We start from the raw sequence: 16,489 nt of genomic DNA on the forward strand, positions 1-16,489 counted from the left end.
GTATCTTCAAAGGAAGAGAAACTTAATGGCTTCATTGGCGGTTTGATGAATAGTTAATGCTGCTGCATTAATTGGGAAGTTAACTAAGGCCTGGAGAGAGACTGTCTTTAATGCAGGAAAAGCATCTTTGGGCAGTCGTGCCAGGCGCTGGGTCAGGGACATGCACAATGATCTACACACACACCGCATCAGTCAGAGAACACAGAAGAACAGATGCTAAAACATCCCCCTCACTCAGTGCCATACACTGGGGGACTTCTTTTAATAAGGGTAGAGACCGGCGGGTATGTCAGGCTTCCTACAGTCACCCAACTGTATGGCGCAGGACAGGAGCCCCCCTGTGCGTGACTCCCCTGGGGCATCCCGGCAGAACTCAGAGCAGCGAGTCTGCTGGGGCTCCACTGTGGGAGGTCTCACTGAGCGGCAGCAGGTTGCCTTTTGCTGTCCTTTGGCTCAGAGAAGCTCAGCTCACTCTTTAGCATGACCAACAAGGTCACCATGCCCCGCGAGGAGTCACGTCAGCACCATGCAATGGTGCTTGCTATGGGAGGGCAGCCACCTCCATCCCTGCTGCGTGATAAGGAGGTTGGCAACTTTAGCCAGATCTTTGGGTGTTTTGCTGGAGACACTCTTTAAAAGCAAAGCCTTTGCTTGCTGAACTTTCTGCAGTGCCTCCTACAACGGGTCATCACTGCTGTGCTGTAATACAAATAAATAATGCTGCACATGGCTCACTGGTTGTACTTGTGAAACATGAGGAAAGAAGGTAACAGTCGAACCCGTTTAAACACATTGGCCTGATTGATATTTTTAAGAAAACAACAGCAACGCTGTGCCCACTGGAGCCTCCTCAGATAAATGCTAAACGTGCCATTGAAAATATCATCTGTTCAGATTCAATCATCCTCCATTCACCCTTTCCAAAAATAAAATAAAAAAAAGGAAAAAAAATCTTTCTGGCTGAAACATTTGGTTTTTGCTCAAGAATCTGGTCTGAATTTTATAAAGGTTTCCTGGAAGCAGAGATCAAGGGGCTGGTTTGGGGCTCAGAAAAAGCCCTCTGGCAGGATGAAGAAGAGAAAACTGCCAGAGACCGAGACTGATACTTTGTCATTTGCTTATTGGGAACACTACACAGGACTGTTCCTGCTAATCAAAACCACCGGTGACCAAAGCTCATTTGCAGAGATTGGGCTTTGGCCAAGATTTTTTGTGTGGATGAGGAAATGAGATCATAAAAGTCACGATTGGCCTCCAAGCTCGGGGTGTGTAATTGCCTCTCACACCTTGCTTCCCAGCCCCTCCAAATACCACCTTTCCTAATAAAAGTGGGAGTGGGGCTCCTCACCTCTATTTTGAGCTAGTAGACCGTGGAAAGGGACCAAGAAAATCCCTGCACTGGGATTGTCCCTGGTACGAGCAGATTAAAACCGCTCTGTGGTTGGCCCCTGTCCACCTGGACATGGCTTCTGTATTTATGACTTTTATGTACAGTGTTTCTCCTCAGGTAAAAATCTGTGTCACTGTGAGCTTAGCTAAAACACACATTGAGATCCGTAGGATTAGCCAGAGCAAGGACTTGCTTTATAATTCAGAGAAGAGCAGCCCTTTGCTGCTAAGCCACCCTGCTGACCACAGATCCAAAGGGATGGCTGAAACATCCCATGTCTGACACCCATCTCAGAGACGGGCTCCCCATGACCATCTCCAACACTGCAGGTGAACCAGGGGCAGAGGCATCGACTAGTTTTCCCCCAAAAGCTGAACTTGTCATGCTCTTTTATTGATGAGGTAGGTAGGACTGGTGGGCTGACGTGAGCAACATCGCAGGATTGCTACCTACTTAAATATATATACACATAGGGGAAAAAAATATACACTGCCTTCAGCAGATACTGTGATTTAAGTCACAATACGCCTACTGGCACATCCACCTCCATAAATTTACCGTCACAAGTGTCCCAATATAATGATACCACCGAGTCAGAGCAGTATAATCGTGTAGCATCACTCCTACCCCAGAGTAAGCAATGCATCCACACACTGGGGCTACCCCAAATACTGAGGTTTCGTTACACCAGTGTAGTTTTGCTGGGAAATTTCTGAGACAAGACCTAAGATGCTATGACTTTTTCTGCAGGACTAATGCAGTGCCTGTCTGGTACCCTCACCTGTACCCAAATCTCTGCTGATAAAAGGTGTCCAACAGAAAGAACAGGAATGTCAAGTCAATGATTGAGACACCTCATCTCCTCTAATGACGTCTTCTCATTTGTTTTCTTCTTAAAGGACATAATCAAAGCCTGAATTAATTAATTCCCTCCAGCCATACACCAACTAATTGCACTGGCTTTGTTTCCCCAGCTCACTTCATCCAACAACCATTTACTCCTAATGTGCCCTAAAAGTTGGGTTGTACGTAGGGAGAGGTCCTGTCTCATTTCCCAAGGAAAGCAGCATCCTTTGGAGTAGCAATAGTTTACATAGCTGCCTCACAGCCTGATCTCATGGCTCTTTCACCCAGAAAATGCAACGTTTAAGCAGAAAATCCAGCAGTAAGCATCCCGTTTGGATGCTCAGGATTGCACAAGGTCATGTTGTTTTCAAAGATGCAACATGTCTCCGAAATGGCATCCAGCAACAAGCATCATGCAGCAGAGCAGTGGGGAGATGAGAAAATTTTTGAAATGCCTAGTTATTTCATGTTGTCAAGATATTTGGTGTATTAGAAGTGACTTTCTGAAGGGCCATGGGAGTATAACCCATGTACTGACCCATCTCTATTGCAAAGTCCTGAACTTACATGGGAAGGACCATCCTGGATGACCACAAAAGCCCACCTGAGCACCACCTCTTCTCAGGGCACTGAGAGGGGGACAGAGGGGACAGTTCTGCATCCTCTGCCTTCTGTGCACCCTTGCTGGCAACATCTGTCCCAGGGCTGCACATCCTGCACCCGAGGGGGCAAACACCCACTCGCATCCGTGGCGGGTCGGGGATTTACATGCCTGCTGGCTTGATGGGAGGATGCAACAGAGAGAGGGAGGGGTGCTGTAACTATCCTATATCTGGGTTTCTACCTAGGACTGGCCACTTCTACCAAAAAAGCTACCCTGCAAACAACACCAGCGCTACGCTGTTCGAGAGGACAACACAGTGCAGGTGTTACCAATGGATTAAGAGAGAAATCAAGCTTTAGGACATGAACCATGGGAGTGCTGCTAGGGCAGAGGCCAAGCACATTGGGAAATCAGGAAACATTGGAGCCAAGCAGGGAGGTGAATTAATCCCACCGTGAAAGTGTCATGTGGAGGAATTGGGCTGAAAAGAAAAGGATGGCACCAAGATCTCCCACGGCCGAGAGGAGAGCTAAGGATGAGCAAAAGAAATGGCAAGATGGAGGGGGAGGAATGGGAGGGCGTGGGCAAAGATTCAAACATAGGCGCGCTGAGGAACGGCTCCCAGGCCCACTCGGTCCTGAGGCCTCACCTTTGGTGCTGGGACCATCTGCCCAAAGGAAAAAGCTTTTCAGGAGAGGCATCTCTAACCTGGCAGCTGCCTTGCCCTACTTGCACCAGAACCAGAGAGCAGTCCCCTGCTCCTCCTCCCCCAAAACGCAGCAACGCGGGAGCAATGAAGAGAAAGGACCCAAGGCAAGAGGCACTGGGAGACACAATAAGGAAAAAGCATGAAGGCACAGACAAAACAGTCCTTGTGCTTTATCTTACAGCTTCAGACCGTCCTGCCAGAAGAAACACAGTTATCTCCTCCCCAGCTTCTGCTCTGCCTCTCATAGTAGTTCTTGCGATATGGGGAAAAAGTCACCAGCACTGCTGAAGCTCCCCAATGCGGTCATTTCTCCCAAGAAGCCTCATACAACCTTCTCTGGCCCTCCACAGAGCTTTGCTACCATCCTGGGTCCCCACAACTACCTGCAATGTGCCCCTCTTCCTTCAGTTCCATGACACAAGCTTCATGCTGTCATGCAAGACCCACCACACTGCTGGTGTCCAGCCCATGCTTTACTGGTTTATTTTCATCAGCCCGCCTCTTGGGCTGACTGGAGGCTGGTTTTGATTTCTTTTGTTCCTGGATTTTATTAAGTACAAACAAGCCCTCCCCAGGTGTTTCTTGTGAATTCAGCCAAGAATGGGGCTCTTAGACCCCCTCGTTCCCTCTAATGAGAAATGCAATGAGCAGGAGCAGGCAGCACTCCTCCAGCTTCACCTCCTCTCCCTCCCTATAGCAGCGTGTCCTCGCTTTGGCTAGGCACATCACAGAGGTGAGGAAGGCTGCCTGGTTAGCACCTAGGGAGCCGAATGCATCCATAAACTCACAGCTAAAACACAACAGTTTCCTCCATCGTTACATTAAATTGCTCTCCCTCACCTCGTCACAGCCTTAATCCCAGCCTGAGCTGGAGGAGACCCCTGAGATGAAGCAGGGATGCAGAAAGCACTGCTGTTTTGCAGTGGGGTGGGAAAACAACTCAGCCTTCAACACCTCCAAAAAGCTAAGAGCCTTTTACAGAGCTTTTGCTTTAACTAGAAATTAGATAAACTTCAGTTGCTTTGTCCGAATGCCTCTGTGCACCGGTATGTGGCAATGAACAATGACAGGAGGATGGAAGAAACCCACTTGTATTGATTGTTCATATGTTTAGTGTGCACAAACAAGTCGAGAGCATGAAATTCTGCCTCTGCTGACTTGCTAAATAACCATGGGCCATATTGTGAAAGCAGACGTTTCATGAAATGAAGACAACTTTTCCAGGAGTTTTACAAGATGACTGACCCTGCGGGCCTTCTACATCCTCTGTTTCATTTATTCCTCCTGTAATATACTTAAAAGTTTCAGGTACCTCTTCACATGACTGCCTTTTACTGTTATGGTCACTGCATGCAATCTGGCCTGACAAGCGTTTTATCGTGTGACTATGGTGGAAAATGAAATAGTCTATGGGGAAGGCCCTTGACATCCATTTGCTCATGACATTCAGTGGCTGATGAGAAAAGCCATTGGGGAAAGCCCGTGCCACCAGCTGAGGCTCTCTCACAACCGTGGTGGAGCAGCTGAGGCTTGCATAAAACCCTGTGCAAGTTTCACTAACTTTTTTTTGAGATTTAGGCTTTCTTAATGCCACTCAAAGCCACAGACAGAAGATTAATGTTCCTCTCTTGCAATTCTTCCCTTGCCAGCAGCACCGACCAAACACGACTGCTGGGCAGTCACAGTTCATGGTGGGTGCTGTCAAACAAGGTCACCTTCAACATCACTTGCTCAACATTTGGGCACATTTAGCAGGTTCCTTGAGCACTGGAAAGCTGAAGGAGGTTATCATTGCTTTCCTCAAAGAAATCCCACCAGCTGCAAGGACCCATCTACCACTTTCTGAAAAGATCTTCTGGGACAGATATTATTCTTGCATGGGGAGCTCCGAGGAGCCGAGACTGTCTTTGCATGACTGTGAATTACTTATTTTCCTCTGGAAAGCAACATCATTACAAGGAATAGCAATCTTTCCATGGGACAAGGAGGATGGGGGACACAATCAGGAGAAAGTAAAGGTATCTCCAGTTCTTCTGGTATTTGTGAGGCTCATATGTAGCTTGTATGTAGGCTATGCAGAAATGTGTTGGCTGGTGTGGGATCCTTGGGTCTAAGTACTGACCTGGGGGAAAGAGCTTACAGACGCCACTTAGACAGACCTGACAGCTCCCCCAGTGACATGATGGAGAACTTCAGCACTACTGAATGTGGGAAACTTTCCACTTCTGCACAGAAAAATAGATGTTTCTGGGTCAATGGTGAGGACTGGCTTGGGGAATCTGAGATCAACCCCTGCATATTTCCTACTGTTTTCAACAGGAGTGGATGAAAGCCAACACTGAGTCCTTCAAAAGCTTCCCCTAAACACATGCTGGTAGGACACCCACCAGCAGGCGGTGGAGGTGAGGTGCTACACGCTCCTCAGCAAGCAGTTGTGCTTTGCACACCAGCATTCATCCCCTGCGCTAACCCCAGGACACCAGACATCAGCGTGGGTCCAAGGTACAAAATTCATGAGGTCTCACTGAGAGCAACAGTGCGGGTAACACAGCTTTGTGCAAAGTCAAGCCGAGGATTAAGAAATTCTCATTACTGCTATTTGCAGTCACATTTTTCAGAGCGTGACTCATTTGGGGTCACAGGGTAAATACAGGAAAGACCTAGAAATAGGTCGAGGTGCCCTGACTCTCAGGGCCAGGTGCTAACTACTCAACCATGCCTGTTAGATCGGGCAAGGAAAGTGCAAAGCTCTGGAGTTATGACAAGGTTTCACAACCTTCCAGCTCAGAGCTTGGAAAAAGAAAGTGACATTAAAGATGATTAAAAAAAAGAAGAGAACCCCTCCCAGCACTAGCAACAAGATTACCTGATGACAAAGCAGAAAGGTGCTAAAAAGTAATCTACGCAGGTGGCTCTAAAAAATTATGAGACAGAAAAATAAAAGAGGAAATGTAATTGAAAGAAGAGCCTCTCTCACACTAATGTCATTCTTGACATTTGAGCAAGCAATTTTAAAGATGACTAAAATAATATTTACATAAAGGGTTTAATCACTGGATTTTGAAGACAACTCTGTTAGATCATCTCCAGGGAACAGAAAAACGATGGGCTAATTAGTTGCGTTTGCCAAAAATCACTTTGCTTCTTTTTGTTATTATTTGCTACACACTTCTTGCCTGGATTGGGACCTCTCTGTGCAAGATGCTTCGCAGACAGACTGAGCGATAGCTCTGGCCTCCAGATGTTTACTCTTAGCGAGTGTTTGCACTGTGGTGGTTCTCTGAGGCCGCAGCCAAGCACAGTGAAATCCCATCGCGAAGGTGAGCTCACCCTCAACAAATGCCAGCTCTGCTCTGCTCGAGAGCTCTCTGTTCACTGGTCTTACCCAGCAAACACAGGTTGAGCTTTACCCAACACCCGTTTGCTGAGTTAATTAGAAAAAAAAACAGAGAGCTGACCCAAAACTGCAGTGCAAATCAAACCTTGGTTCAAGACTCAGACAGGTCTTCTCATTACTTCTTTTTTTCACATATTGGCTGGTTTCCTGCTTATGCTCAGAAATGAAAAACAACACACAACAAGGCTAGTTCAGTGGGATAGGATTTGTGGGTTAAACGGATGGCTCTGAACATAGCTGGTGGAAATACACTGGTGGGCTGGTGAGGGCCACAGCCGCTCACTCCAAACTCCCTGCGCCCAGTGGTGTCCCGTGACCCAAGAAACGAGCAGCTCTGCCTCAAAGCGAGTACTTGGACGATGTCACTGATTTCAGAGATTTCACGATCAGGAAAGGGGTGGAAGTGAAGGAGGAAAGGGAGGGAAGTGAGAAAGTGAGGGAAGTGTTGGGCAGGATCAGGGAAGGACAAATAAAGAGCTCCTGTATGCTAGGCGAGTCTCACAGTTCTCAAATAAATGGAGGGCATTCCCATCCATTTACAAGTGATCATTTCACCTTCACCATCAAACCTCACTTCAGGTTCAAGTCTTCCCAAAGCCAGTTGCCTTCAAACCTGCAACACTCACCATATCATTTATTCTGGATAATCTGCCTTTGCAATATGTTATGTGCCTCCTTTGGCACTATAGAAATCCATAAATTATACGAATAAACGAGCAGTGAGCTTTATGCTCCCTCTAAAGACAGCATAGGGAGAAATGACCAAGTATAACCTTATTGTCAATAAAGCCTAATTCTCAAATCCACTAGGGAGGAGCTGCCAGATATTTTCCTGGTAAATAAATATCACTAGCCTGAAGCCAAGTGTTGATTTAAGGCCGTATCTGTGTGGAGAGGTTATAGAACTAAAGATGTGACTCTGGGGGAGCAAACGAATGGCTGATTTAGAACAAAAGACTGTGTTTGAAGTACTAATTGCAAATGAACAAATACTTGCACTAATGCTAATAGAAAAACTTAAAAGATTCACAAAGAGTATCACGAATAAAAGTGCTGGGTTAGCTTTCTGCCTCTTCACAATCCAAGATGATCGTTAAAAAGCATTCAGGTAGTTGTGAAAATGTCCAAAAGTTTCTCAAGACCTCCTTAATTTTAACTGAACACTTATTTCCCCAAAGATCTTTCCTAGAAGCCTGTTACTTATTAACTTTTTTCCTTGGTCCTTCAACTCTAGCTTTAAGGCTTTGATTGATGGAGCAGAAACAACGCCATATGATCTCACCAGCCACCCACCCTCCAAACTGCAGGAATTAACCATAATTAAACAACCCTTTGGGTGCAAATCATCTTAACTGCTGAGAAAACATTTACCAGGAATACAGTTGCAAAAACTGGGACCAGTTTGTGAACAAATGAGCATGTCTAACTGTAAGACCTTGGGGGGGAAAAAAAGATCTTATAGCACGGAATAGAAAACAATGTTTTTATGGTTTTGAGACCATTTATGAATATCTGTTGTGGAGGTATAAGCTGCAACCAGATTATTGTGGGACACCCAGCTCATGGAAATCAGTGTAGCTGCTTCAGCCCCCATGGAGCTAGATGGATTGACACCAACTGGATATTGAGCATAGGCTTTTCAAATATAACTTGCAGGACTTCACTGCTCTCAAGCATGCTGAATTTCAGTGATGCTTTTCATACAGGAAGAACATCCTCTTGAACATTAAACTGAACTAACATTCTCATGCAGAATGTGCAAATCAAAGGGTTCAGAGAAGTATATAACGTACAGTAGCTTAGTTGCGATCACTAACAAAGGCTGCGGAATTGGACTCCAAACACAAATGAGAAATTTGAAGACTGAAGATGATCCAACATACTCTTGAAGTATGTTTCTACCATCAAGGTACAACCTATTCTCCTTCACTCAGTGGACGCATTTTCTGCTGGAAGAAGACAGGCTTGGGAGGAGGGGAGTGCCGAGAACCGATTTGAACACTCGCTATTAAGGGACAAAACAGCAGCTCCTAAACCAGGAAATTCTGAGTTGGATTTTCCTAAAACCCTGAGAGCATAATAATACTCAGTACCCACTGGGATGGTTGGGCACATCTATGCCCCCTAAAAGCCCTAGTCTTTATCAGATGATGTATTTTTGAATCTTAATCCACAAAGCCTCCCCGAGTCCAGCCATGCTTGAGCATTGGTTCACTCAGGCCAAGAGGAAGGGTCCTTCTCTCATGCACATCCCAGACACTTCCCACCTTTCCACCATATACACCACACTGCAGAGAGCTTTCCCAGGGAATTGTGCATTCAAGGAAAGGGAAACCAAGCAAACAAAAGTAACTTTGATCATTTTATTAGGGTACAACCTACAGTATTTCCTTATATTGAAATAGGGACAAGGAAATACAGACGTGACTTCTGTGAGTCCTCTCCTTACGTTATTATTTGAAAGGACGGGAACTTTGTGTCGTAGCTAGCTAGAGATGCACGCGGCTGCTAAGCTCTTTCCTGCAAGATATAAACAAACCGGCAGCCAAAAAGATTCTCTCTCTGGGTTATTTATATGCTTTTCCTTTGACCTGATCACCTCTTTCCTGCACAACTGCTCACTGTGGGAATGTATTCTCAAGTGCTCCTCTCCCACTGTCTTTATGCTTGACTCTCCTGCCTGAAAAACCCAAGACCTCTTGCTCTCCTCTGATGTTGCTCTCAACAAAAAATGGAAACACCCACATCTGACACTTGCATCTCTCTAGTTCATAGCACAAAGGTGTGCCACACAAATGTAATGAACCTCAAGTGCCCTTCAGATGCTGTATGTACCTCTGGGGTGCCCTTTGAGCTGCTGTTTCTGGCTATGGCCCCCTCATAGGTCTTAGGAGAGGAATGAGGGCTGTGCATGGGCTGGTATTCCTGCTCCCCTTTAACCTTTGCATCCCACAAGACAATAAAAAGTTTTAAACATGAGAACTGCAGGCAACAGTGAGGGAACGGACTGAGGCTGTGCCTCGCCCCAGTCCTGGTTTCAGCAAACCCCACCAAACTGCACACACAGGTGATGGCTGACACATTAGGTGCCAAGGTGCAACCAAGTGGTGGGTGTTTGGGAGTCAGCTTAGTGCCGCTAAGTGGAAGCCAAAGCCTGTGCAGATTTGGTTACAAATGGAAGCAAAAGCTTTGAAAGTTCACAAAAAGCTAAAAAAGACCCCACAGTTTGCTTATTGCAATGACAGGCAAGCACAGGGAAAAAAGGGGTTGTATTCAGCTGTCCATTCCCAGATGGGTCTGAAGTAGGTCTGCAGTCACCAGCCCCTCTGAGCCTGGTTGGGTGCATACTGAGACCAGCCAGATTAGGAGGACAGGTTCATCCCAATTCGTTTTGCAAAGCACTCTTCTCTCTTAATTCCTCACACTCCCACCACTCCCAGCCTGGAGACGGCACGGCTGCAAATAACAGGGCTGGCGGTGGGCCAAGTGCCTAATTACCTTGGTGAGACAAAAACAGATGGACAGAGGAAAAGAGACTCCACGAAGGCAGAGATGTTGCACATGCAATGAGGAAATGTTGCCTTCCCAGTGGGAAATGCAAGGTTTGGTGTCCAATTGCCCCTGTAGAGAGGGACACAGCCCTGCAGAGAAGCCCCAGGGCAATGTGGGGATAGCCCTGGTGACAGACAGAAAGTGTCACTTGTGTCTGTGGTGCCAGACCACATGCAGTATGGAGAGGCTCTGCTGCCCAGGGTGATTCCCCTCCCACTCCCTCAGTGCCACCAGAAAGAGCAGGTCCCCAAAAGGGATGTCCCTTTTGCATCCCCCAAGCTCTGAGAAACAGGAGCCTACGTCAAAGGTCAGCCCTGTCCTCCGGCTTGCAGACTGGGCAACCAAGTGGGTCTTTGCAGATCCAGATCCTGGGTTTCAAATCCTGTAAGAGCCAGGCAAGTACATACCAAGAGGTTGGAAACTTCCCATCTGAGAGACTGTTTCACCACACCATCACTGTGATGTCAGGAGAAGGGTCCAATCTGCCCATGAGTCCAGGCTGCCCCATGAAACCGCCCCCAACGCATGCCCAAGGACAAAGCCGACAGACTTCTATTTCACAAGTAAATAACTGGGCAGCCTCCCCTAAGCCTCTTCTGTTGCTTCCTGGGCACATCTCTGAAATTAACCTCAGAGCTAATGAAGCCAATTATCAACGGCAGACATGGTCTCCCTCTAATTATTTTCCCTGGAAAGGTCACCCAAAGCGGCATTGTGAAACCCAGCTAATTGCATTGTCTGCTCACAGCCCGGTGCTAGCTCCTGCGGGGCTCCGCCAGGCTCGGGGAGAGGCTCATGTGCCATCGCCCAACAACTGGGGCCTCCAGCTGGGGAAAAAAGCATCTGCGAGAGAGGAACCCACTGCCAAAGTCTCCTTGCCACCAACATTGCTCACAGATACAGGCTCTGACTGCTGGCTTATCCCTCTCCTTTCAGATGTGGCCAGCCAGCCCAGCAGTCAAGGCAGAAGATTAGATGAATGTGCCAAGCTATCTGGGTGTCAGAAGAAAGTGGCTAGATGCTTCTCTTTGGAAATTATTTTGTTTTCATATGGCCTTTTTTTTTTTTTTTTTTAAGAAAAGAAAGGGAGGGAGAATTTTGGCTTGAAAAATCGAAGCTCACAGCCTAGCTCTGGCACATGGAGAGGGATGTGGTTGGTAATATCAGCTATAGAAGAGCCTAGTGAGGATGCTGCCCCATTTCTAAATTAACAATGGGGGAGGGGGAAGGGGAATCCTGGTATTTTCAAAAATTCTCTAGAAAAAACTTGGTCAGACCAAACCAAAGGAACGGCACAGAGCTGGACAAGAACAGCACATTTTGCACTGTTTCTGTTTGGACAAAACATACCTTATTGCAACAACCAGAGATGTTCCTGAAGAGTTTACACAGGTACAGAGTCTCTACTCTGTGAATTTTATAATGGACCTGCCCTGTTTTATCTCCATGATTACCAAAAAATGTTCCTGAGAAGCTATAACATATCAAGCATTTGCTCTCACTGTCCCACAGAGCAGCTCAGAGAAGGAGAAAGGGCATCACCTTCTCATCTTTTCATGCAATAAAAGTATAGCGCAACATATTGTGCCCTGTCCTCACCACCTGCATTCAGCAGAAAATACAGCTTCAGTGCAAGACCCCCATGTCTTTGACCCTATGGATCAGAGCTCACCACACCCCACTTTTCCCTGTAAGGGAAGGTTTAGGAACAAAGCAAAAATTCCTTAAGCAGCACCTCTCAAATCCTGTCTTTGTCATTTGGGATTAAAGAGGGCTACAAATGGACACCATTTGTGAATTTGAGTGGGAGGTAATACTGTGACTGCTTGTCATGCAACCGAGCTGAATCTTAAGGTTTGCAACCCCAAATTCCAACAAAATACAGTGGAATCTTCAGTACTTCTGGTGGGCTTTCCTGAGCCCATCAGCACCACCATAATCAGGTTGCTGTGAGACTCCAGTTTGTTATTAAACACACAAATAAACTTATCTGGTGAGTAAAGACGTTGTAATGTCCACCCCTCCAGCAGGAAAATCCAGGATGGATATCCGGCTGCTACCCTGGGTGCTGAAGCTTGCTTTTATCAGAGGTTGCTTTGGAGAGAGAATGTGTCAAACCAAAGGTAGTTAACAAAAAATATGCGATCCATCAAAAGCAATCTCCAGATGCTGCATTTTTGGCATCACCAGCAAGAGGATCCAAGCGGATGAGTGTCAGACCAGCCGTGCAGACTCTGCCCCCTCCTTTCCCCACCGTGGCTTGGGGCGCAGTGTGCCTGTGCCCCGATGCGACACAGCCCGTAATCACATTCACATGTCAGGTCACACCAGGCAGCAGATGATGTGTGTGACCACATTAAAGAAGGGAATTTTTTCCTTTGAGATTTCTTTGTTGACTTTAATAAAGGCTCCCTCTGGGCTTTCATGCTTCAAAGGAAAAGGGGAGAGGGACCATCTTCACACATCCTAATTAACAACGATTAATAGTTGTTCTTGCGTGCTGCATCTTTCGCACAGCTCAAAGGAAGCAAGACCTTTCTGAAAGGGTTTAGAGAACACCAGTGTCCTCCAGCCTCAACGAACCTCAGAAAGCCACAGTGCAGAGGTGGATATGCCCAAAGACCCACATTGTAATCCTGTATGGATATGGCACCAACAGAGGCACACATGGGGGCATGGGTAACCAGACAGCATCTTCTGCAAAGTTTCTTTCTTAAGCTGGAGGATGAAATTTCTTTGGTGGCCTCTCCTCTGTGCTATAAGAGGACAGAGTGGAGCTCCTGCTCTGCTCTGATGTCACTCTATTTAAAGAAGCCTTAGGGAGGTTAGCAAGAGAGCACAGCAGTCAGCATGCTAGCAACACATGTCCCCATCACCCCTGAGGTGCCTGGCATCGTAAAAGCAGAATCTCAGCACCTCCATGAACTCAGGATCCTGTATCCTACGTGCAGTCCTAGGAGGGACCAGGGAATGCCAGGACCTTGGGGGAAACCAGTGGAAAATGGGTTAGTCATACACTTGCTATTTTCAAATGAAACCTGGAGCTCCAGCTTTCAGTAAGAAACAGAATTTCACCCAACTGTGTGGCCACTAATAAAAAAAAAATATATTTTTCCCATCTGCATTTGTAAAGACAGTGCAACTCTCTGGCACTGAAGCCCTGTCTTTGGCGCTCCTGACGAAGACCTGCCATCAGTGCGGAATGCAGCCCCCCCGTATGCAACACCTGCACACCAGAGCTCCCACTGGCTTGCACTGCTTCTCGCTTCAGGGCAAGATACGGACTTAATGCACTGAACTACCACACTAGGTCCTACTGATTGTAATATTGGTTTCCTCTTACTTATACAAGTCTGGGGTCTTGTACCTGAGATAGGCACCACAGGCTTCCCCTAAATTACCTGTTCAAAATCTAGATAACTTTTAAAGAATGAGTTCTGAACACAGAAAAAGGAAGACTTTTGGAAACCCATCAGGTCTTTTTAAGTTATTTGCCAAACTATGACTCTCCACTCCCACGCAGGACTACGGTGTTCATGTAGGCACACATCCTCATACTAGTACCTTCATCCTTGTAGCAATACAATACCTTCATCTGTGTAACAATACCCTCTTCAAGACTCTGATAATTCAGGAACTCCCACATCCATTTTCTGTAAGGGCAAAGCCAAGTGCATGAGCTTCCCATACAACCTGAGTGGGATTACCTGGGCAGTTTGTCACTATGCTATGTCTGGAAGTCATGTCGCAATATCTGAACTATGAAACTGTGCTTCTTACCCCTTGAAAACAACCATGGAAAACTCTTGAGCTAAATACAGAGAAGATCTCACCCCTTTCAGCATGCTCAGCTGGAAGAACCAGGGTTCTGTAGTGCTTCAAGAGTTATAGCTGGTTTTCCTGTCCTTCCTTGCAATGGTCCACTTGAGTGGTTCCCATTACCACTCAGTGGTGGGAAGGTGGTGCTGGCATCTCACTTAGCAATACAGTCTGCCCAGGACAGCTCGGAGCCCATACCGAGTGGGCTTCTTTAAAAGCCTCCTATAAGCCCCTAGTCTTTGTTTGCCTCGAAACACTAGGGTAAGTATTTGAACTACAGCCAAGAACACAAGAAGTCCCAATGCCATTCACAAAATATTTAGGTAGAAAAGGATTGCAGTCCATTTAACATTTTTAAGGGCAGCTTATGCACTATTTCTGTGTCTAGCCTATAAAGAAGGTAAGTAAAAGAGTCCTCAGGCTGATACCATGAGCAGAAACAGAAAAACTGGCAAAGTTTTCTGAGGGCTCTGGGCCTGAGTAGCAAAGCATGAGTATTGATGATGTGGTATGGGGAAGATACAGAGAACGTGCCATGAATACACTGGGTTTAAGCTCATGCCCGTTATGGCCTTGGGTAAACTAACGTTACATTTGTTAACCAACATGAAATGCAGGAGTCTATAGGAACCACATGTTTTCCATCCATTCCATGTGCTCCATCAGCTTGATGGAGTTAGATGATGCAGACAGACAGTCTGAGATCTGGGTTAAATAAGTTGAACTGCTTTATTTTTCTCTTGGCATTGCAGTGTGCGCAAGAAATTCTCACAGGGTGGAACATCTGGAGCGCATTATTCATTAAGAGTGAAAGATGCTGTTGTGTTTGTGGAGGAACCAAGCACGCTTCTTGCAAGCATCTGACACAAACCAGAGTGACAATTAATGGCATGGCAGCTTTCTTTAAAGGATGTTACTTCTGCCTCGTGTTAAATAAAACCTTTGTCAGCTTAGCTGACAGCACAGGTTTCCGAGAAGGCATTTCTCTAGCCCAAACAAGAGACATGAAAGAGTCTTTAAGTAACACACTAGCATTTGTATGCACAACAATGGGAATTCCTATGTACAGTAGCAAGATGTAACTCTTGTCAGATTGAGAGCATGGTAGGAATTGATACTATGACTTCTATCTACATATAAATAATATTTTTCACCCAACAGCTTAGTCATAAAACTAATGCAGAAATACAGGGTAGATCAGCCAGAAATCTGTGGATTTGAGTCAAAACCTGATGAGCTGAAGCAGCAAACAAAAGGGTTTTCTATTCTTTAGTGGCCGGTGGCTTAGGCTCTCGCACAGAATGTGGGAGCTCTGGATTGGGTCCCATCTTTCCTTGAGGGACCTTTAGCTCAGCTCTCCTGGCTCCTGTATCCTAGCCCAGTTTTTCAGATATTTTTGCTCTAGCTAAGGCACCACATCCTCCAACAACCAACATGACACTGGTCTGTATCCTGTGTGCGGGATGCTTCTTTCCTGTACGAACTCACTATGGAAAGCTAGGTGAAAAGGTGGACACAGAACTGGAAAGATAATCAAGGTGACTTCCCTGGAGGGCAGAAGGCAACAACATGAGTCATGAGAGACTGCACCTACCAAGTGCTGCAAGGGAATGGGGGAGCTTGAGGGATGACCCAAGGGAAACATAAAATAGAGATGAGACCAAAAGGTGACTGTGGCCTGACAGCCAGGCGATGCTCCTCCTCGTGATGGTGTCATCACGCAACTAACCATACCAGGCCACTTGGAAGAAGGGAAGACAGGGAACCTGAACTGCAAGGTCGGTGGAGGAAAAGGACTTATGAAGACAAAGCAAAGATCCTTCTCGTGCTTCTTGATTGGTGATACCACAGTGTGTCTTGCACCTCCCAGACGGAAATCCTGAATCAGAACCTTTCCAAACTACACGTTTCTGTTAAAGCATATATGTGCAGGTCTATCTCAGTATACGTTTGCCATGTTACACCAATGTCAAAACCACCACGTCAGCAATACATTTTAACTCTTCAGGAAACCTCCTTTGTTTTCCTTTTCTGAGTATGATAAATTCAAGTAATTTGCTCTTACCCACTCTTCCAGAAATGAGAAAATATCTTCTAATAAGACACAGAACCATCTTATGTCAAAAAGCCTACTCCTTTTACCATGCTAACCGAAGAGCTACTTCAAGTTCA

Source organism: Gavia stellata, chromosome 12, assembly GCF_030936135.1.
Source record: "Gavia stellata isolate bGavSte3 chromosome 12, bGavSte3.hap2, whole genome shotgun sequence".
NCBI classification, from domain to species: domain Eukaryota; kingdom Metazoa; phylum Chordata; class Aves; order Gaviiformes; family Gaviidae; genus Gavia; species Gavia stellata.